The following is a 22,078-nucleotide window of genomic DNA, read 5'->3' on the forward strand; positions in this document are numbered from 1 at the left end:
ATTTAGGCAGAGTCATTCCAGGAAAGAGTGCACTATAGAAACCTCGCAGCCTGCAGCTTAGCCTCATGGGTTCTTGGAAGACTTAACTGGGGAGGAGGAAGTTGGAGTGGAGGCTGCTGAGGTGGAGACGGGAGAAGCTACCTCTGAGATAGAGGTAGCTGGGTCTCTGGGTGACAAAATTGGATAAACAGCAGAGCTTTGTGTGAGAAACTATAAACAGGCATGGGAAAACTTGGAGCCAAATTTATTTTTCTTTCAAGGGCTGTCGGAAATAGCTGACAAAGGCTAGAATTCCTTTCCACAGCTGAAGTTTTTTTTCTTTTTTTTTCTTTGAGACGGAGTCTCGTTCTGTCACCCAGGCTGGAGTGCAGTGGTGCGCTCTCGGCTCACTACAAGCTCCGCCTCCCGGGTTCACGCCCTTCTCCTGCCTCAGCCTCCCGAGTAGCTGGGACTACTGGCGCCCGCCACTGTGCCAGTCTAATTTTTTGTATTTTTAATAGAGACGGGGTTTCACCGTGTTAGCCAGGATGGTATCGATCTCCTGACCTCGTGATCCACCCACCTCGGCCTCCCAAAGTGCTGGGATTACAGGCGTGAGCCACCGCGCCTGGCCTTAGGGCTGAAGTTTTTATTGGCAATGCTCTTTTAAAGGCCACTAATAAGAAGAAAAGCAAGAGTCTGACCTGAAGGCTGGCTTCATAAGTGGGTTCATGAGGGGCTGAAGAAGTGGGTGCAGTGGGGTATCAACCCTCCCTCCCCTGCAGGTTGGGGGAGTACTCACACATTCACAAACACTTTTGGGGAACCCACTATCTCTGTGCTGTGCACTATGCAAGTTGCTGGAGCTACAGCGGAGACTGAAATAGACATGGTCCCTATCCTCAAGAGGACTTGTTTGACAAAACAAAGTCAATACTGAAGAAATCTAAACATTTTCATGGCAATGCCCCCACCCCCCACCCTGCCCCACAATTGAGTTTTAAAGTGTTTTCCTAGTCCACTCGGCTTGTTCTCCAGTAAAACATAATCAGCGCAACTGGCCAAGTCTAATGGCAGGTTTTCCACATGAAGATGAGAGTCAGTATGATACTGAAAGGGGCTCAGAAGGGCGGGGGTGCTGCTTCACCTTGACTGCCCTTTCTTCTTTCCCTTTCCCCTTCCTGCCCTTCTTCTTCCTACAATAGGTATTGAGCATCTGCTAAGTGGTACGTGTTGAGACAACAAAGTTGGACATGACATACTTCGTCTCTAGCCCAGAATGTGGAGCTTACATGTATGTAAATGACAATAAGAAGAGAATTGCAAATTGTGGTTAGAGGTATGAAGAGCATAGGGGATGGGAACCAATTTGAGATAAAGATGTAAAGTCACTATAAGAAAGTGACTTAAAGGCAGGATTTCTCAACTTTGGCACTACTGACATTTTGGGTCAGACAATTCTTTGCGGTAGGGGACTATTCTGTGCATTGCAGAATGTCCAACAGCATCCCTGGCCTCTGACCACTGGATGCCAGTGGCACCCCCTGACTTCCATTTATGACAACCAAAAATATCTCCCAACATTGCCAAATGTCTCTTAAAGGGCAAAATTGCTGCCTTTTGAGAACCGCAAATTTAATCTGAGACTTAAAAAATGAGGAGCCCATCCAGCGAGAATTGCACTGAGGGTCTTGTAGGCCACAGTAAAGAATTTGGGGTTTATTCTAAGTAGAAGGCAATCAACATTTTCCACTGGGGTGTCATTACCTACTGTGAATTTTGAAGAGATCATTCAGGCTGCGGAGTGGAGGATGGACTAACTGGAGTTATAGAGAAAGTCACAGCAGTCATAGGTGGCTGTTGCAATTGTCCACCCAAACCCAAGAAATGATGGTGGCCTCAGTTGGGTGTTGATACTGGAGATGGGGAGAAGATTTATGTTCAACATTTTCAATGTTTCAACATTTCCAAGAACATCCAGGTCTTGCCGATGGATTTGATGTGGAGATTGCATCCCCAAGAATATCCCCCCAGTGTTCTCTTTGCTCACTGAGTTCATGGTGCTCTGTCCCCCATGATTCTGGTTGATGGTGAGTATCTCTTAAGCAATGGTTTCTGCTCATAAACCTGGAAAGGTAGAGAAAGCAGCACTGATTAATGAATGAAGGCCAATCATGGCTAGAATCCGATACTTCACTTCCAACTTTCAAAGCTACTGATGATGCAAAATCCTCACAGTATCCCCAGTGCAGCTGAGGAATCTTGTGTTCCTCAGTAGGGATTAATGGAGGCATAGTTATCTGGAAGCTCAGAGTGGAAATAAGCAAAGCTGTTGGTTTTCATGACATTTGGCCATGGGCCTGTTGACAGAAGCTGGAGGGTAACTGACAGGCATTTGGGATTTGGGGACTGAGGCTCTTTGGCGAAAAGCAGTGTTCCCAGGAAAGTGGGTGAGCAGCAGGGACAAACTCTTAACAACATATTAGAGGCACAAGTAAGGCCTGTTTGTGAGTTTGTTTTTAATTACAAAGAACATGGTTGCCAGGATTTTAAATTGTAGTGCTCTAAGCATGTAATTAAGTGAGAAGGCTTAGTTGGCACTAGTTGGGATCCCAAGTTGTTGATGCAGCTTATGGTAATGATCTTCTGATATTAAAATTCAGAAGCTGAGTGTGTGTGTGTGTGCCTGGTCCTATTTGTATGTTTTTCCTCTGGGCCTCCAAGCTCCAGGTAAAAATAATCAGGCTCTTTAAGTGTGTTTTTTGTTGTTGGTGTGAAAATCCCTGTCTAGGTCTCGCTCTGGCTTGTGGCAATGAGGTTCAGGTGAAGAGGTTTCTGGATGTGAAACAAAGGTCGATCATCTCAGCCCAGTCATGAGCCATCCCAGTCACTCAAATGCTCCATGCAATCTCTTCTTCTGCCTAAAATCACAGAATTTTAGAGCTGGGTATGAACTAAGCAATTATCTTCTCATTTTCTACATGAGAAATCTGAGGGCTGGAGTCATGAACTGACTTCCTCAAAGCCACTCAGCTGATGCATGGCATCAAGAAATAACCAGGGGCTAGGTGCAGTGGCTCACATCTGTAATCCAAGCATTTTGGGAAGCCGAGGCAGGTGGATCACCTGAGGTCAGGAGTTCGAGACCAGCCTGGCCAACATGGTGAAACCCCATCTCTACTAAAAATACAAAATTAGCCAGGCGTGGTGGTGGGCACCTGTAATCCCAGCTACTCAGGAGACTGAGGCAGGAGAATAACTTGAACCCATGAGGCGGAGGTTGACGCCACTGTACCACTACACTCCAGCCTGGATGACAAGAGTAAAACTCTGTCTCAAAAAAAAAAAAAAGAAATAATCAGGCCTGGAACCCAGCACAGAGTCCCTTCTGGTGTAACCCCGAGGTCCCTCACTGAGCTCCAGAGCAGTCTCTCTCTCACCCTCCCTCCCCTACCTCCTTCCACATAAATTTGCTCCCTCTTTGAAATCAGTGGCTTGTTTTCCCAGTCTTTCTGCCGGAAGGGTGATGGCAACCCTGCTGCAGAGGTTTTGTGGAGAGACAAGGGGAGCATCACAGCTCAGTAACCAAAATGCAGTGTGAAATGGTAGGAGACAGTTCACTCTTCAAGTCATCAGGGAGCCATTTCACCTTGGCAAAGGCAGCTTACTTAGTGGACTGTAATGGCCTGGAAGAGTTCCTGCCCCTCCCTGAAGTGAGCAATTTCCTCTGTTCAGCTCTGTCTGCACTGGCCCATTACATCCTCAACACACGGTGCGTTTACCTAGCAATTATCTGGAGTGGGAGCCAGCCCTTTCAAGAGGTCCTCTTTGATCCTTCCTAGGAATATCCTGGGAGGTGGGTGGGCAGATGGAGGGCCTCTTGCTGGAGGAGGGAAAGTAAGGCACTCAGAGGGTTCCGAGAGAGTGTACCGGAGTCAGGACTGGGTCTCTGGGACTCCCGGCCACCTAACCCCTGCCCCTGCCTTCTGCCTGCTTGGACTTCGCTGTTGCCCTGGCAGGTAGAGGACTTTAAAGAATCCCAGCTTGCCCCTCCCCAGGCCAAGGAAGGAAGTGGTTCTTATTAGAGGTGGATAAAGGTAAAGTGCCTGAGGATCTTAGGGACAGAAAAGCTTTTGTGCTCATTCAAAGTCCTGCATATCTTGGATGCCCTACTTTCATATGTTCTGTCCTGCCTGCTTATAAGTTCACGTACTTATTGAAATGTATATTCTGATTTTTGGTTCCGAAGATAGAGACATTACACTTATTTGGAAATGGAATTCTTCAGCCCCCTCTCTGGTATCCAGTGTTGGACCACACAAAACCCTCTCTAGAAAGAACAGAATCAAAAATCACACCAGCCTGTCATCTAGTGAGCCTGCAATGGGGCTGAGCAAGGGCTTGGGAACCAGTTCTCAGTTTGAATCTCAGCTCCCAGCACCATAATTAAGGGTGTTTTCTAACTTCAATTCCCTTGTCTCCTCCCTGCACTCCTGTTTCAGAGCACTGGCCTCCAGGTTCTCCTGCCAATATTTGGTGCTTGTCTCGGGGCCTTTGCACGTGTGCCTCCTTTTCTCTGGAATGCTCTTCCCGCTGACAGCCACAAGCCTATCCCCCTTCCCTTCTTCACACCCTTGCTCAATGCCACTGAAGGGGCATCATTTGTCTGGGGTAATATCCGAGCTCTGTTGTCTCACACCAGGGAAATCAAGGACACAGATGTACAAAAAGTGAGTTTAAGAGTGGACATTCAATAGGCGAAAGAAAGAAAAGAGAATAATTCTCTTTCCTGCAGAGAGAGAAAGAAGGGCTCCCGAGTAGGTTTTCTGGTTCTGTGGTGAAATGCACGGGGTTTTTTATAGGCGAGCTTGAGGAGGTGGCGTCTGATTTACATAGGGCCTGCGAGATTGGTAGGACCAGGTGCACTATTTGCATAGCACACAAAGAAGCTGGCCATCTCACCCTAATCTTTTATTGTACAGATGGAGTCTCTACCTGACTGGCACGGGTTGCCTGCCTTTCTACTGCACGTGTGGTGACAAAGAAAAGAGAAGAGGGAACCTCCTTGTTGAACACACCTGGCCCCGGGTAGCCCTTTCCTATCGGCACAGCTGCCGGCATTTACCTGTGCAAGCTTCGAGCTTGCTTATTTATGTCTGCAGATCGATTTTACAGGTGGTTCTTTGTTAGAAAAGAAATGATTTTGGGGCTGCTTTTTGTTAAAAGGGAAGCCTTACCGAGGACTCTCATACCCTCACCAACTGCCTAAATAATTTCTTTTTAGCTTCTTTATCACCATCATGTGGAGGCTTTCCATGACCACTCTCTCTAAAACTGTAACTCTCCCCTCCCTCTCTCCGTCATCTCCCTTGTTTTATGTCTCTCAATAACACTTATCTCCCTCTGGCATTTCATATAATTGACTTGTACTTTTTGTTGATTGTCTGCCCCAACTACAACGAAAGCTCCATGAGGGCAGGGATTTTTGTTGCCTTTATTCATTGCCATATCCCCAGAGTCCAGAACTCTGGAATCCGGCCCCTTGGTAGCAGCTTAACAAATATAAATGGACACATAAATTTGAGCAAGCAACTTACCAAGCTCATGTCCTGTCTCTCTTAAAAGGATGGCATGAGAATTAAATACAACAATTGTTACAGGGAAAAATAATTGCCAACATATATTGAGAGCTTATTCAGTGCCAGCTTTTAAATGTGCTAAATGCTTCACATAAATCACCTTATTTAGTCCCCACAAAAATCCTTTGAGGTGAGTATTCTTTTAACCTTCATTTTACAGCTGAGGAAACAGGCTTAGAAAAGTTGAGTCACCTATTCAAGGTCACACAAAATTCAGACCCGTATTTGTTTGAGCTCAGAACCAGTACTATTTTTTTTTTCTTTTCTTTATTATTTTAAATTTTGGGGCACACGTGCAAGATGTGCAGGTTTGTTACATAGGTAAACGTGTGCCATGGTGGTTTGCTGCATCTATCAACCCATCACCTAGGTACTAAGCCCCACATGCGTTAGCTATTTATCCTGATGGTCTCCTTCCCCCACCGCCCCCAACAGGCCCCAGTGTGTGTTGCGGAACCAGTACTATTGACCCCCGACAATATATGGCCAGGGCCTTGTGTATAACCATAGCTTGACTAGTGCTAATTCTCTTTTCCAAAGCACACAGTACAGCAGACCTGAACTGTCTGTCTGGCCTCTTCTTTTGGGATCCTGTTCCTTCTACTGAAACCTGACATGTTGGAAGCATCCCCTGGTCTCAGGAGGCAGTGTGGTGTGGCAATGAGATGGCAAGTTTATTGACTGGGTGACCTAGGTTCTGACACCCAACTTACTGTGTGATCTTGGGCAATTGCTTCCCCTCCGTGGGCTGGGTTCTGATGGTATAATGAGCACTGAGGTCCCTCCCAGCTTGAACAGTGCTGGGACAATTGGAGGACTGCACAAGGGTGTGTGGTGTATGACGCATCTCAGAGGATCCTGCCCCCCGGCTGTGGCCTTGGCCCAGATCTGCTCATGAATGTAGTCTCTCCTACTTTGATGATTGCTGAGCTTTCCCCTCCCACACCTCTTGAGCTTGAATTTCAGGTTGCTGGATTTAAGTGGGAAGTTGGAGGAAGTAACAATCTAGTGATTTTCTAATCCCTTCTCTAGGGGAAAGACCAAGAGAAAGAAAGGAAGGCATGAGAGGCATTCCCACCCAGCATGGCACAGAGTCACAGCAGGAAATACAGTTGTCTCTGGGGAGCCCAGCACCCTGCAAACCTCAGGGACTGCTATAGCAAAGGCCATCTACCCAACAGCCTCCTTCTCATTCCCCAGACCTGCCTTCTGCCAAAAGCATCCCAAGGATCCCCTTCTTTGCTGACCCTAAAACTGTCTCACTTGAATTTCAAGTTCTTTTGTTGTTGTTGTTTGTTTGAGACAGGGTCTCCCTCTGTCACCCAGGCTGGAGTGCAGTGCCGTAATCACAGGTCACCGAAGCCTCGACCTCCCAGGTTCAATTGATTTCCCCACTTCAGCCTCCTGAGTAGCTGGGACTACAGGCACGTGCCACCACTCCCGGCTAATTTTGGTATTTTTTTGTAGAGAAGGGGTTTCGACGTGTTGCCCAGGCTGGTCTCAAACTTCTGGGCTCAAATGAGGTGCACACCTCGGCCTCCCAAAGTGGTGGTACTACTGGTATGAGCCACCATGCCAGACTGAGTTTCAGGTTCTAAATTGAGAAATCATTTTTTCTCCTTGTGAAATGAGGATGAATAAGCCAAGTTAGCCAATGGCTTGAGTTGTTTTCCTCAATTCATTTATTCATTCATCCATTCATTCAACATTTATGTTCTAGAATCTGCCAGAAACTAAAAGAGGAAATTAATTGGGTCCTGGCAAACTTAAATTGGGTAATTGGTAATTTGAGGAGAATTTAATAAAGGGACTATTTTCAAAGGGGAGGGCAGAGTTCAGGAAAACAAGGGGTAGTGCCGTCTCCTGGAGCCAGTAACATCAGGAAGATATTATCAAGCCTAGGCTGAGGGGATAAAGGGAGAGACAATTCCCGGAAGAAAAAATGAGTCAGGTGGAGAGGTCCACGGGGCAGAAGCTGTGCTTTGGTTGAAGGGCTTATCTAGCAGGTGAAATGATGACCTTGACCTGGACTTCACCCTCAGTGAATACAGTGGCTGAATTCTATTTACGTATTTACTACAGATCAGCCTCCTGGGGCTCACAGGAGGACAGAGAAGGGTAGGGAGGGGATATGGAAGAAAAAAACAGATGATTTCTAGCACAGAAACCAGACAGTTTTTGTCCCCAAGGAGCCTGCATACAGTGGGGGAGCAGCAGGGCAAAGCTGAATTACGGTGTGATAAATGCTTTAATAAAGATATGAACAAAGTATAAGAGGAGCACAGGTGTTAGGAAATGAGCTGTCAGGGTGGGGTTAATGTGCCTGAAGGTGAGGGAGACAGTTGATTCCAGGGAAGAAGATCCACAGGAATTGGTTCTCAAAGGCTGATTAGGCTTCTTCGACGAGGTAATGTGTAAACTGAGATTTGCAATAGTAACAGAAATTAGCCGGGAGGAACATGGTGAAAAATGTGTAAAAGCTGGAGGTTGAAAGAGAGCATAGAACTCTTTGGGAAACTGTAAGTGAAGAAAAAGAGTGTAAGTTGTGTAGGGGATGGGCAGGAGATGAAGTGGAGTAGAGAAGAAGGACCCAGGGATGAAGAATTATTTTACCCGACTAAGGAATTTGAAAATGTGTCTAAGGCCAATGGTAAGTTTTTAAAAGGTTTTTATCAAAGGAGTGGTAGCATTGTGTTTATGTTTTAGAAAGTCACTTTGATTGAAGGGAAAAGAGTGGGTGAAAGGCAGATGGATTAGAAAGAATATTGTTTTTATAATCTAAATGAGAGATGACAGCAGCCCAAAGTAAACTGGTAGAAGAGGGGATAGAAAGAGGTACTAAGAAGGCAAACTGGATGGGATTTGGGGATTGAATATAGAAGTTAGGTTCTGGGGAGATGGTGATATGGTTCACTGAGATAAGGAGCTTAAGAGAAGGAACAATGTGTGTGTGTGTGTGTGTGTGTTGAGAAGGAGAGTGAATCATGGTGGAGAAGATAGAGGGGATTGATAAATGATCCAGTTTAGAGCATATTGAAGGGATGATACCAGGAGGATAACCAAACAGACCTGTTAGTGCTTTTTTTTTTTTTGAGATGGGGTCTCACTGTGTTGCCCAGTGTGGAGTCCAGTGACTATTCACAGGCATGATCATAGTGCATTGCAACCTTGACCTCTTGACCTCAAACAATCCTCCCTGCTCAGCCTCCTGAGAAGCTAGGATTACAGGTGCACACCATCATGGCTGGCTGTGTTAGTGCTTTGGACAAGCTGTTCAGAAGAGGTCTGAGTGGAAGCTATGGGTTCGAGAACCATCAGCTGCAAACGATGATTGCAGCAACGGAGTCCATGAGATCACTGTGGAAAGAGCTTAGAGTGAGGAGAATAGAACACTATAGAATGCTGACTTTTAAAGGATGGCCAGAGCTTAGAGTGAGGAGAATAGAACACTATAGAATGCTGACTTTTAAAGGATGGCCAGAGTCCATGAGATCACTGTGGAAAGAGCTTAGAGTGAGGAGAATAGAACACTATAGAATGCTGACTTTTAAAGGATGGCCAGAGGTAGAGGAACTCACTAAGGGGATGAAGGAGTGGCCTGAGAAGAAGGAAAAAACTTAGAGAGAGTGGAGTCATAACAGCCAAAGAGAATATTGAGTTCCAGGGGGAAGCAAGAGGAGGAGTAACATGTCAAAACATTGCTGAGTGGCCCTGTGCACAGGAGTTAGTTAACAGTATGATTAGCCTTTCTCTTTCTGAGTCTTTTAATCAGACAGATAAGAAGTATTTCCTGGGCATCTACAGTATGCTTATTATGAGCTAAATTGCATCCCCCCTACAAATTTGTAGGTTGAAGTCAGAACCTCCTGTACCGCAGAATGTGACTGTTTGGAGGTTGAACCTTTATCTACCTGCTTGGGCTGCCATAACACAATACCACAAACTGGTTGGCTTAAACACCAGAAGTGTATTTTTTTTTCTCAGTTCTGGAGACTAGAAGTCCCAGATCAAGGAGTAGCCTTCTGATGAAGGCTCTCTTCCCGGCTTGTGGATGACTGCCTTCTCTCTGTGTCCTCACATAGTGGATGGAGAGTGAGTGATGTCTCTTCTTTATTTTTAGTTTTTAAGACAAGGTCTGGCTCTATCGCCCAGGCTGGAGTGCAGTGGCGCAATCTCAGCTTATTGCAACCTCTGCCTCCTGGGCTCCCACCTCAGCATCCTGAGTAGCTGGGACTACATGCATGCAACACCATGCCTGACAAATTTTTGCATTTTTTGTAGAGATGGGGTTTTGCCATGTTGCCCAGGCTGGTCTGGAACTCATGAGTTCAAGCAATCTGCCCGCCTTGGCCTCCCAAAGTGCTGGGATTGCAGGCATGAGCCACTGCGTCCAGCAGATGTCTGTTCTTATAAGGACACTAATCCTATCAGAGAAGGGTTTCACCCTCATGACCTCATCTGACAATTAATTCCCAAAGGTCCTATCTCCAAACGCCAGCAACATATGAAATTTAGTGGGGATACAAACATTCAGTACGTAACATTTCCCAGTATTTGTTCTCTGATCTGTGATAACAGAAGGTTCAGCTGGGCACTTTGCCACATAACTAAAGATATTTCTGGGCCAGGTGCAATGGCTCACACCTGTATTCCCAACACTTTGGGAGGCTAGGGTGGGAGGATTTCTTGAGCCCAGTAGTTTGAGACCAGCCTGGGCAATACAGCAAGACTCTGTCTCTACAAAAAAAAAAAAAAAAAAAAGAAAGAAAAGAAAAAATTAGCCAGGCATGGTGATGCACGCCTGTAGTTCCAGTTGCTTGGGAGGCTGAAGTAGGATCACTTGAGGTGGGAGGATGGTACCACGGCACTCTGGCCTGAGTGACAGATCAAGACTCTGTTTCTTAAAAACGAACAAACAAAAAATATATATCTTTTGTTAGAGCATATTGAAGTGACGGTACTAGGAGGATAACCAAATAGACCTGTTAGTGCTTTATTTTTTAAGCTGGGGTCTCACTGTGTTGCCCAGTCTGGAGTCCAGCGGCTATTCACAGGCATGATCATAGTGTACTGCAACCTTGACCACCTGACCTCAAACAATCCTATCTGCTCAGCCTCCTGAGAAGCTAGGATTACAGGCACACACCACCATGGCTGGCTCTGTTAGTGCTTTGAACAAGCTGTTTAGAAGTGGTCTGGGTGGAAGCTATGGAGATATATATATATATTTCCCGGTCTCCTTTGTAGTTGGGTGTGATCATATGACTAGGCTCTGGCCAATAGAATGTGAATGGAAGTGATGTGTACAGCACCGCAATGGTACCCATATAAGGAAAGAGGCATATTGTCCCTTTTCACCCTTCTTTCCTTCTTGCTTCCTGGAAGGGCAGACATGTGGTGGTGGGAGCTGGAACAGCTATGTTGGACCATAGGATGGAAACCTTGTGTTGAGGATGGCAGAACACGAAGCTAGAAAGGGCCTGTACACCAGACACCACATGGGCACTCTATCAACCAGGACTGATTTTATATGGACTGTTACTTGTTTAATCCACTATTATTTTGTTCCTTATAATAACAAGCAAATGGCTATTCTAATACACCTGGGATGGAGCTAAACCATGGTAGAATCTCCAGTTTGTACTGTACGCAGTGGCCCCATCTCACTGTGCTATTATCATGTGCTAGGTATTGTGTTAGGTCTGTGTTATATATTAGAATTATTTTATCTAATTCTCAGAATGGCTCTGTAAGGTAGGCATTATTAGCCCTGTGTTAATGTTGAGGAAACTAGGCTTCAAAGAAGTTATGTCATTTACCCAAAGGAGCTCTGTCAGTAGGTGACAGAGTCAGGGGTTGAATCTAGGTCACTGGTTCTTAACCAGAGGCAATTTTGTCCCCCAGGAGACAAGTGGCACTGTAGAGAAATTTTTGGTTGTCACAAGTAGGGGTGGGGAGGGATGCACTCAAGGGTAACAGGAATGCTGCTGAACATCTTAATATGCACAGGACAGGCCTCACAGTGAGGAATTATCTGGCCCCAAATATCAACTGTGCTGAGGCTGAGAACCCTGGAGGACCCTTCTACGAAAAGCTCAGGCTCCTTCCATTACACCAAATTGGGAAATGGAAGTTAAAGAGGGAGTTATGAAAAAATGATACAGAATAATGTCATGAAAATAATATTTTAGGAAGCTAAACCTGGAGTGGTGAGAAGGATGAGCTGGAGACGGGAGAAACTGAAGCTAAGAAGACTATTATTGGAAGCCACAGACTGGTCCAGGTGAGAGGCGGGAAGGACCTGGAGGGGTGGATTGCTGAGGTCCATAAAGGGAAGACAAATTAAGTGCCAGTGGCAAGAACTTGACTGAGAACAGGTAGAGGATGCGAGAGGCAGGGAGAAGTGAAGGCAGACAAGGCAGTGGTGATTTCTCTTCTTCATGTGCATCCTCTCTTCTTCCCCTTCCTCCACTTCCTCCTCCTCCTCCTCTTCCTCCTCCTCACCCTTCCTCCTCCTCTTCCTCCTTCCCCCTCTTCCTCTTCTTCCTCCTTCTCCTCCTCTTCATCCCCTCCTCCTCCACTTCTTCCTCTTTTTGCCCCCTCCCTCTTCCCCCTCTTTTCCCTACAGCCCCCTGCCCCTTTGGCATCTGCTTCTATCTTCCTTTTTGCTGACCCCTTTCTCTAATGGGTGTGCTCTATTTTCCGCTGAGCCCCAGTTCTAGGCCATGACCCCAGCCCCCATCAAATGTAACATGGAAAAATCTGTTTCCTCAGCTTTGTTCGCTGTGACAAGAAAGAATAAGCTCCCACAGTGACAGCAACAGACTCTGACACATATTTTAAATCTTACTTCTCTTTCCATTTCCTTTAAAACTTTTGGCCTTAAAAACTTTGACCAGTGTGTAGGATCGTTATACAGACAGACAAGTAGTCCAGGAAAGACCCTCAGGGAATTTCTGACATGAGGGAAGAGGAAGGAAATCCTTTGTCTCACTTTTGTTGTTTCCTTTGGAATGTTTTCCAAAGGACACTGGCCTGTTGACAAGGCATCCCAAGGGCTTTGGGGCTGGCCCTTCCCTTTCCTTGTCACTGGTTTATGTCTGTCCTGGTAGCCTGGTGCCTGCTTCAGGGCTGGGAACTGGGGTTGCCAGACATGCTCTGAGCTCTGCTGGCAGAAGCACTTGTGTTTGGCCTCTATCTCTGCTTCCCTGCCCTTCTCTTCCCCATGTCCTGGGTAGCCCTGTTGAAAGGCCAGTGGCATCTCATGCCTTCAGAAAAATTTAGACAATAAAGAGGCTGCAATGATGAGCCGATTGCTTTCAGGGCTGACAGCTAAAGTCTGTGTTGACACTGAGTCAACCATCCAGAGGGAAGGTGAGCACCTTCAAGCCAATGCTGGGTTCCTAGCTCCTCCCATTGGCTTGTGAGACGTGCTATGTCCATTTCATCTCTTCTCTCCCTTCAGCCTGTGTGCATTCCTCTCCTCTGGGCCCACTGCTCAGCTACTCTCATTCTGTTCTTTAGTATTCTGTTCTCTCTCTCATCCCACAGTATCTTCAGTGAGAGCCAGGCCTTGGAGAATGGAGGGAAGTCCAGGTTCCCCTTTGGCTTCTAGCTCCCAGTGTCCCCTTTCTGTGTTCTTTGCTCGCCCTCTTTCCAGGATCTGCCTCCTCCATGCTTCTCCACCCATCGCATCACCACCTATTCCTAGGAAGGATTTGGATACCAGTCACGTGAATCTTCCGCAGCCTCATGGCATGATATCTTGGAACACACATGCACTTGGGAACTTAGTAGCTTGGGTTGGAATCTGGGCCCTGTTCCTTACATGCACTTTGAATATGTTAACAAAAGTCTCCATGGTCAAGCTTCCTCAATCTGTAAATTGAGGCTGATAGTATATATCATGCAATTGTGAGGATTAAATGAGTAATGCGTGTAAATACTTTGGACAGTGCCTGGCACTTGAGGAGTTTTATAAAAATTAGGTATTACTACCATATGAATATAAACAAATGTGCTGTACCTCAATAAGGAGTTCGGTGAGTAGGAGAGGCCCCCTTCTGTGCCATGGCAAGCTCAATCAAGGGCCACCATGGAGTGACCAGGCTGTGGGAATGGCCAGATCAGTGCCTGCTGCCATCAGCATGGCCAGGTGAACGTTGGTGATGACCAGAAAGGGCTGAACCAAATACTCAAATCAGCACAGTGGGCTTGATACTTTGGGAGCCACTGTGGAGAAGAAGAGCATAGCTGAGATCGGGAATGGAAAGTAGGTTCTGCATAGGCAGGGGTAATGTCATTCCTCCCGTCACTGGGCTGCAGGGTGAGCATCAGGCCAGCCGTGCAGGAGAACAGAAAGTGCACGCTGCTGCAGGAGGGGTGTGTGCATGGCCAAATGGAAGACGTATTGCTTCCCTAGGAACCTGCTAGTGGACTGGTAGGAGGGACTGCAGCGTGTGGAGGGCTGATTGCCAATAAAAACCATTTTGTTGTCACCCCCCTCCATATCCTGTGCCCTTGTTCAGGTCCTCAATGCAATTCATAGGCTTTTCTTTCCCCTCCCAGGAAAGGTCCCTTGGTAAAGCCTCTGACCACAGCCACACAGAAGGTGTGTGAATTTTCTGCTTTCTCTAAAAGGGAGGAATGGAAAGCTTTTTTTTTTTTTGGACAGGGTCTTACTCTGTCTCCTAGGCTGGAGTGCAGTGGCATGACCACGGCTCATTGCAGTCTTTGCCTCCTGGCTCAAGCGATCCTCACACCTCAGCCTCATAAGTAGCTGGCACTAATAGGCACATGACCACCACACCCAGCTAATTTTTTTTTTTTTTTTTTAGAGGTGGATTTTCTCCATGTTGCCCAGGCTAGTTCTGATTTTATAAAAGACACAGTATCATTACCCAGCAGGACGACAGATGTTAGAAATCCAGGACCTCTTCCTGGTGCTCCCTGACTCAATAGTGGGGCTATCTTCCCAAGGGTGGAGTGGCAAATGGCACACGGTTCCCCCACTCAAGGCTTTGGGGATACCGTTCATCCTGGGGTATCACTCACATCTGCAGTCCCAGGAGTTGCACAGGGTGCAGATTTGCCCAGGGACCCCAGCCTCAACAGGGACTCTGCTTTGGGATCCCTTCCTCCCTGTTCTTGTCTCTCTTTTGTGAAGAGCTGTGGGTGAGGAAAGGTGACCATGGGTACTGAGAGCAATCAAATTGAAATGCAGGGCTAAGAGAGGCCATTGCTTTGGCCAGAGAGAAAATTCATAGCAGAGGGAAGAGCAGGTCCCAAGCTTCCCCATCAGCCCCCAAGTTCCTGGTCTCACCGCAAGCTTCAGAGGGCAGGATCCTGCCCTGGAGATGATGCACCAAAAGAGCTACCTCCCCACCAGTTCGTTAAGAAGACAAATGCCTGAGCCGAAGCTGCTGAGAACCAATTCCTTAGGATTCTTTTTCTGGCAACTTCCACGGCATTGCCAAGCTAATGGAGGGATCCCAGGGATCTATCTGATGCTGGGAGCAACAGGAAAAGTGGGAGCACACAAGACGATCTGTCAGGTGTGTGCGCCTAGCACAGTGGCAATGCCCAATGTCCTGATAGAGACCTTTGTAGTCCCCTTGGGCTCAGGAAGAACCATAATGCCAAATGACACAGTCACATGAAAGGGCAGGGCTGCAGCCGCAGTGACTCAGCAGGAAAGCAGTTAGTTCCCCACAAGGATCTAGCTTGAGGAATATCTGAGGCCAGAGTGGAGTGGTTGGTCTATTTGCTTTTATACTCTGCAACCCATTTATTGATACAACTGCTGTGTTTTTCAAAGTTAAGTAACATGCTATGCAAAAGTATCCTCAAGCCAAGTCCCCTAGCTCCAGGGGTGATTATCAAAATAGTGCCAGAAATTAATCCTTTTACGTGAGGATGTCGAGGAGGTCCTGGAGTCCAGGGGAAGGGGCCTTGGGTGGTTCAGGGCAGTGCCATTTACCAGCCTGGAAGAAAAGCAGTTTAATATTTTCAACAACCTATATCGATACACACGTGTTGGCTGAATATTAGCCCTGCCTGGCCCTCACCTCAAACTGAAGCTTTACTGCACGAGCATTGTGGTACTTACTCTTGCCTGAATATTGAAGAAACCCCATTCCTCATCTCCAAATCCCTCATATGGCTCTTTCTCCAATGTGAGTTTCAGAAGACTCTGAAGTGTGAGAAATCTCTCTGCTTTGACTAGTCTTTTGGGCAAGGCCTCATGTGTCAATAAGGGTGTGTCTCCTTCCCTTCCAGCTCAGACCCAACTATTTTCTTTCATACAACACGTACTGTCCAGTGGAACTTCTTGCTCTTTCTTTTCACACACACCCTAAGCGTTCATGTCTGTAAGCCTTTGCTCCTGCAGTTTCCTCTACCTGGGTGCCTTTTCTTCTTCTCTCCTTGTGTCCGACTCATGGTCATCCTTTAAGGCCTTTGCAAATACCACCTTTTCCGTGAAAGTCTCCAACTATTCCTCTTTTCAGAAATGATGTCTCTCTGTCCTGTGACATCTTAAAACAATTTTTTTAAAACTTCAGTATAGCACTTTAGAATTTTGTTGTCATCATTACTGACATCATCAACATCATCATCATTTGGTTGGATTCACTGAGAATCTACTATGTGCCATGAAAATATTCCATGCTCTACAGTCTCATTTGCTTTTCTGTCTTGTAAAAATAATTATGTATGTATGTATGCATGTTTTCTTCCTTTCTAGCGTACAGTAATAAAGCAAATGGAATTTGGAATCAGATTTGGGTTTGGACCCAAGTTCCATTATTTAGTTGTAGGACTTTAGGCAAATTACTCAGGCTTCCTAAACTTCAGTTTTCTTGTTGGTAAAACAACGATAGTAACATTTACCTCATAAGGGGTAATTGTATTACATCAAATAATAATAATTGCCAACATTTGTTCAGTGCATATTATATGCTGGGCAGTGCTCCAAGTACCAATTCTGCATTATTTAATAAGTTAAATCCTCACAGTAACCCTATGAAATAACTAATAGTACCCTTACTGTACAGAGGGAGAATCTAAGGCAAAGAAGCCAATCAGTGGAAAGCTGGAATAAGAATTTTGACTTTAGAATCCTCACTTTTATTTTATTTTATTTATTTATTTATTTTTAGACTGAGTCTCACTCTATTGCACAGGCTGGAGTGCAGTGGTGCTACCTCAGCTCACTGCAACCTCTGCCTCCCAGGTTCAAGCAATTCTCGTGCCTCAGCCTCCCGAGTACCTGGAACTACACGTGCCCGCCACCATGCATGGCTGATTTTTGTGGAGACGGGGTTTCACCATTTGGCCAAGCTGGTCTCAAACTCCTGACCTCAAGTGATCCGCCCACCTCAGCCTCTCAAAGTGCTGTGATTACAGGCGTGAGCCACCGCGCCTGGCCAGAATCCTCCTTTTAATCATTACCAACAACTGCCTCTGTGGGGTGGATGATAGCTGGCCTGGGCTGCTTATTGTCTGGACAGTACATAGCCCAGTATCTGGCATGTATTTAAAAACTGGCAGCTGTAATTCTTATTCCCATTCTTATCACTCAGGGCTGGGGTCTATCCTGTGCATCTCTGTTTCTCCACAGCACCTCATAACACTAAGATCTTGCATTTGTTTACCGTTTTCCATGTGCCAGGGATTGTGCTAAGCCTCTAGCCCTAGCAAATGAATGAGTGATTGAATAGATGAATGAATGAAAAGATTAGACAAAAGCTCTTGAACAGTAGGCGAAGAATATCTGAAAAGAGGATTCATCCCTTGCAGTTTACTCGCCAGGAAAGAGGATGATGGGGTGAAGGAGAGGCCTCCCAGGGATCTGAATGACTCCCAGTATTCATCAGTATTTTCATTAACGACTTGAAAGATGGAGTGCAGAGTATGCTAATCAAATTGGTGAAGCCTGCGAGGCAGAATAGAAGCTGAGCACTTATGAGGGAAGCTGGAGCTTGCAGACAGTACTTGACAAATTGGAGAAATAAACAGAGTCAATAAACAGAGCTTCAGGAGCTGCAGACTTCAAGTGGCTCCAAAGAATCAGCTGTCTCTAATGGATTTGCCCAGAGAGATCTTTGACCCTCTTTTCCTTGGTCTTCACCTGGCTTGATTGCATCTTTGGAGCAAGCCTGCCTGAGGGGTACACAGTTTCCTTGATGAAGGGACTTATTTGGGCCTGGAAGCCTGATGGACGAAGTTCCCACTCCAAAAGCTAAGCTGTCGCCACACTTCTTCCTGGCCTATGCCTTGCTCACCTTACCCATCTGCCTGGCTGTGTCTCCATGGAGGGAAGGGGCTGGCTCCACCTGCTCCCCAAAAAAATCAAGACTCAGTAAAAACATAAACTTACCCCATGTTGCCTGATCCCTACCCACCAAAATGGTGCTGCCCTTCTCTACTTCCCATACATTCCTGTTGTCAACTTCTTTTCCCATTTGAGGCTGCCCTGGAGGTGATTCTGACCTTGGCTTTTCTTGGGAAAATGTACTGGTGCGAAAGGAGGGGAAATGAGACAGTGCCTTCTGCTGGGGAAACTCCACCTCTGCCCTGCCAACCTCTAGGAAGAAGACAAAGTCTAAGTGGTTTGGTAGTTACAGGAATGTGCGGGCATTAGAGTTCCAACTTCATCCTTCTTAAGTTACGTGGTATTAGGTAAGTTTTTTAACTTCTCTGAGTCAAGCTCTTTTGGTTACAAACAATTGAAAGACCCTTGGTTGATTTTTTTTTTTTTTGAGACGGAGTCTCATTCTGTCACCCAAGCTGGAGTGCAGTGGCTCAATCTCGGCTCACTGCAGCCTCTGCCTCCTGGGTTCAAGCAATTATCCTGCCTCAGCCTCCCAAGTAGCTGGAGCTACAGGTGTACACCGCCACGTCTGGCTAATTTTTTGTATTTTTTGTAGAGTTGGAGTCTCACCATGTTGGCCAGGATGGTCTTGATCTCCTGACCTTGTGATCCACCCATCTCGGCCTCCCAAAGTGCTGGGATTACAGGTGTGAGCCACCTCGACTGGCCTTCTTTCTTGATTGGCCTCAGGGTGCCTATGACCAGACACTGACATTCCAGTCCACCTTTATGAAGAGCCTAAGAGGGAGGACAAATATCTCTGTATCCAAATCCACACTTCTGGGAAAAGAAAACTGACTGGCCCCACTAGAATCAGGTTTCTACATTGGCCCCATCAGTCAGGGCTGGCCTGAGGAGTGGAGGGTGGTATTGCTGGGTATCAACAGGCCAGCAAGGGCCCATCTTTGTGGGTAAGTGAAAAGTTCTCAGAGAAAAGGAAATCACCCAATTAGATGTTCAGTGCAGTCTCTGAGCCTCAATTTTCTCTTGTGAAAAATGGGGAAATATTACGTGTCTCATAAGAATTGAATAAAATATTCTATGTAAAATGCTTAGCATAGTGGCTGATACATAGTAAGGGCTGCCAGTTGAACAATTGCTCTTTATTCAAGATAAACGTCACTGGAGTTGGCAGGAAGATCCCTGTGGTAGTGTGGGCTTGGGAGGGGAAGGGTAGTGCAGAAGGCACAGGCTGGAATGATGTGAGTATAGGGAATGCATCTCTATTCATTTGTCCACTGGGGGAGACAGGGTTGTAAACCACTGGGGGTGTGGACATGCAAATGTTGTTCCTTCAGGAGGCCTGACTCCTAATTCCCAGCTAGAGAACAGGCCAGTGCTACCATGTTGTGGGTTTAAGCACCCAAACCATCCTTTCATTTGTTCTTTCATTTAACAGATATTAATTGAATACCTAGTATGTACCAACCTACTGGTTGCTGGAGATACAGCATATTTGCATTCTAGTAGGAGACAAAGACAATAAATAAAGATAAACAAGTAAAATATATGTTACTGGCAAGTGCTAAGGAGAAGGCATAAAGTGGGAAGAGGTATGTGACATGTCAGCCAGGTAAGTGAATGTTAACATTTTAAATGGGGTGGCCAGGAAGAGCCTTCCTAAGAAGGTATCTTTTGATTAAAGACCTTGAAAGAAGTGATGGAGCTAGTCATGTTGTCTGGGGGTGGAAGTTGGGGTGGGGGAAGATAATTTCAGATAATGGGAATAGCCAGTGCAAAGGCCCTGAGGTGGGAGCCTGCTTGGCACCATTAAGGAATCACAGAGAGGCCAGTTATCGCTGAAGCAGATGGAGAGAGCAGGTCAGAGTATTATAGGACCCAATGATGTTGGACCCTGTAGTACACAGTAAAGTACTTTAGCTCTTACTGTGAGTGAGGGAGAAGCCATGGGAGGGTTTTAAGCAGAGGAGTGACGTGATCTGAATCAGGTTTTCAGGATCGCTCTGCAATAGAGTGCAGGGGTCAAGAACAGAAGTAGAGAGTCCGTTAGAGGGTGATGCTAGGGGAGCTAGAGTTATGTCTTGGAGCGGGGTGGTAGTAGGAGTGGTAGAAGTAATTAAATTCTAGACATATTTTGAAGGTAGAACTGACAGAATTTGCTCAACTACTGCTTTGGCCTGCTAGCAGTGACATCAGTTCCAATTCCAGGCCCCTAAGGTGTAAATTGGTACACGATCCTTCTTCCTGCCACCCAATCCTTCCAAAACATGTCTGTCAAACACGCTCAGAGGTCACCCCCATTTCCATGGAGACCTGAGGTTTAGAGGACTCCATGGGGTCACAGCCGTGGCTACTGGAGTCAGGAAGCTCTGACGCTCTGAAACTCTCAAGAAGCATGAGGGATTTTGACGGTGGCTGCAGCTCTCTTTCAATTTAGTGATCTGACAGTGGTCCCCGAAAGTCACATCTTCTTTCCCTTTTTAGTTTTGGGGTGCCAATTTAGGGGTCCCAGGATTGAGTTGCCAACCCAGGAACAAGTTGCCAACCTAGAAGGGCATGGAAGAACCAAGAACCATCAAGAAGTACTGAACTTGGAGTCCCCCAAAAATCGGTTTGTGTCCCAGCTCTGTCACCATGGGCCTTAGTCTCTTTAAAGGGGGTCCAATTAGCTTATTTCAAGCTCTGAAGGTCTGTGAAGTTTGGGCAAGAAAAATGTTTTGTTGGTCAGGTGCAGTGGTTCACGCCTGAAATCCCAGCACTTTGGGAGGCCAAGGTGGGTGGATCACCTGAGACCAGGAGTTCAAGACCAGCCTGGCCAACATGGTGAAACCCTGTCTCTACTAAAAATACAAAAACTATGGCTGGGCACAGTGGCTCATGCCTGTAATCCCAGCACTTTGGGAGGCCGAGGTGGGCAGATCACCTGAAGTCAGGAGTTCAAGACCAGCCTGGCCTACATGGCAAAACCTCATTTTTACTAAAACTGCAAAAATTAACCAGGCATGGTGGTACATGCCTGTAATCCCAGCTACTTGGGAGATTGAGGCAGGAGAATCACTTGAACCTGGGAAGCATAGGTTGCAGTGAGCCAAGATCGTGCCATTGCACTCCAGCCTGGGCAATAGAGAGAGATTCCATCTCAAAAAAAAAAAAAAAATTTTGTTATTGGAGATATTTACATCCGTGGACTTTGGCTCCATCAGAGTCCTCATTTTTTCAAACTGAGCCTCCTATACATCAAGAGAGGTAGGTGAATTACATTTTTCCAAATTGACATGATGACAGAGAAGATGCCTTCCAGCTAGACTAGCAGGCCTCATCATGCTTCCATCAACAGGCCTCACTTCTGAGCCCGAGCTGGAGATGCTCACCTCAGAGGCAAGGAGTGAGTCAGCAGAATGAGGAGCACGGGAAGGCAACACCAGCAGTTTAGTTTCCTTGTTCCTAGTTGCCTTTTACTCTCACGTTTCTAGTGGGTTGCCTTTTCAGAAAACAAACGAAACTTCGCGATTAACCCCAGGGCTGCATGCATGACAGAGGCACCGGGAGTTCTTGGGAAGGGAGCCTGTCTGTATTTTCAGTGCCACCAGGTCATTCTCCTTTCACTAGCTCTTTTAGGGCATCTGTCTGATGGGAGGAGCTGTAGAGAATTTGAGCTCTCCTAGCTTTGGACAAAGGGAATCCCTCTTTTGTGACAACACAGGGCCTGCCAGCCATCTTGAAACCAGCTTGGGAGTTGCTCCTTCAAGCCAATGACGTGAATGCCCCAATTCTCCCTTCGATACTCCTGAACTGGTCATCATGGCCCTTAAGCCTGAGAACTAAAAAAAAAGTCCTAAGCCCCTCAGCCGTATGAACAGATCCCCTCTTGGCCAACAGGACCCTAGAGAAAACTTAAAAACTAAGTTCCCAGCCAGGACGGGATGGGAGGTCAGACATGCCTCCTTATACGCCCTCCCTTTTGCAGTTTAGACGCTGACCAGCACTAATGTTAAAATAGAGACCATGGCCGGGCGCAGTGGCTGACGCCTGTAATCCCAGCACTTTGGGAGGCCAAGGCAGGTGGATCACGAGGTCAGGAGATTGAGACCATCCTGGCTAACACAGTGAAACCCTGTCTCTACTA

At 46.5% G+C, this 22,078-nt stretch overlaps 1 long non-coding RNA gene across 1 annotated transcript; it reads right to left on the reverse strand.

Moving 5' to 3' along the window:
• Positions 1 to 1,963: 1,963 nt before the first annotated feature.
• LOC105517205 lies at positions 1,964 to 15,255 on the reverse strand. The gene is made up of 4 exons (XR_001002636.1): positions 14,941 to 15,255; positions 13,645 to 13,850; positions 10,263 to 10,355; positions 1,964 to 2,106 (listed from the first exon to the last, which is right to left on the reverse strand). It is a non-coding gene; the product is annotated as an uncharacterized LOC105517205 (long non-coding RNA).
• Positions 15,256 to 22,078: the final 6,823 nt, after the last annotated feature.

Source organism: Colobus angolensis, unplaced genomic scaffold, assembly GCF_000951035.1.
Source record: "Colobus angolensis palliatus isolate OR3802 unplaced genomic scaffold, Cang.pa_1.0 Scaffold3, whole genome shotgun sequence".
In the NCBI taxonomy this organism is placed as follows: Eukaryota; Metazoa; Chordata; class Mammalia; order Primates; family Cercopithecidae; genus Colobus; species Colobus angolensis.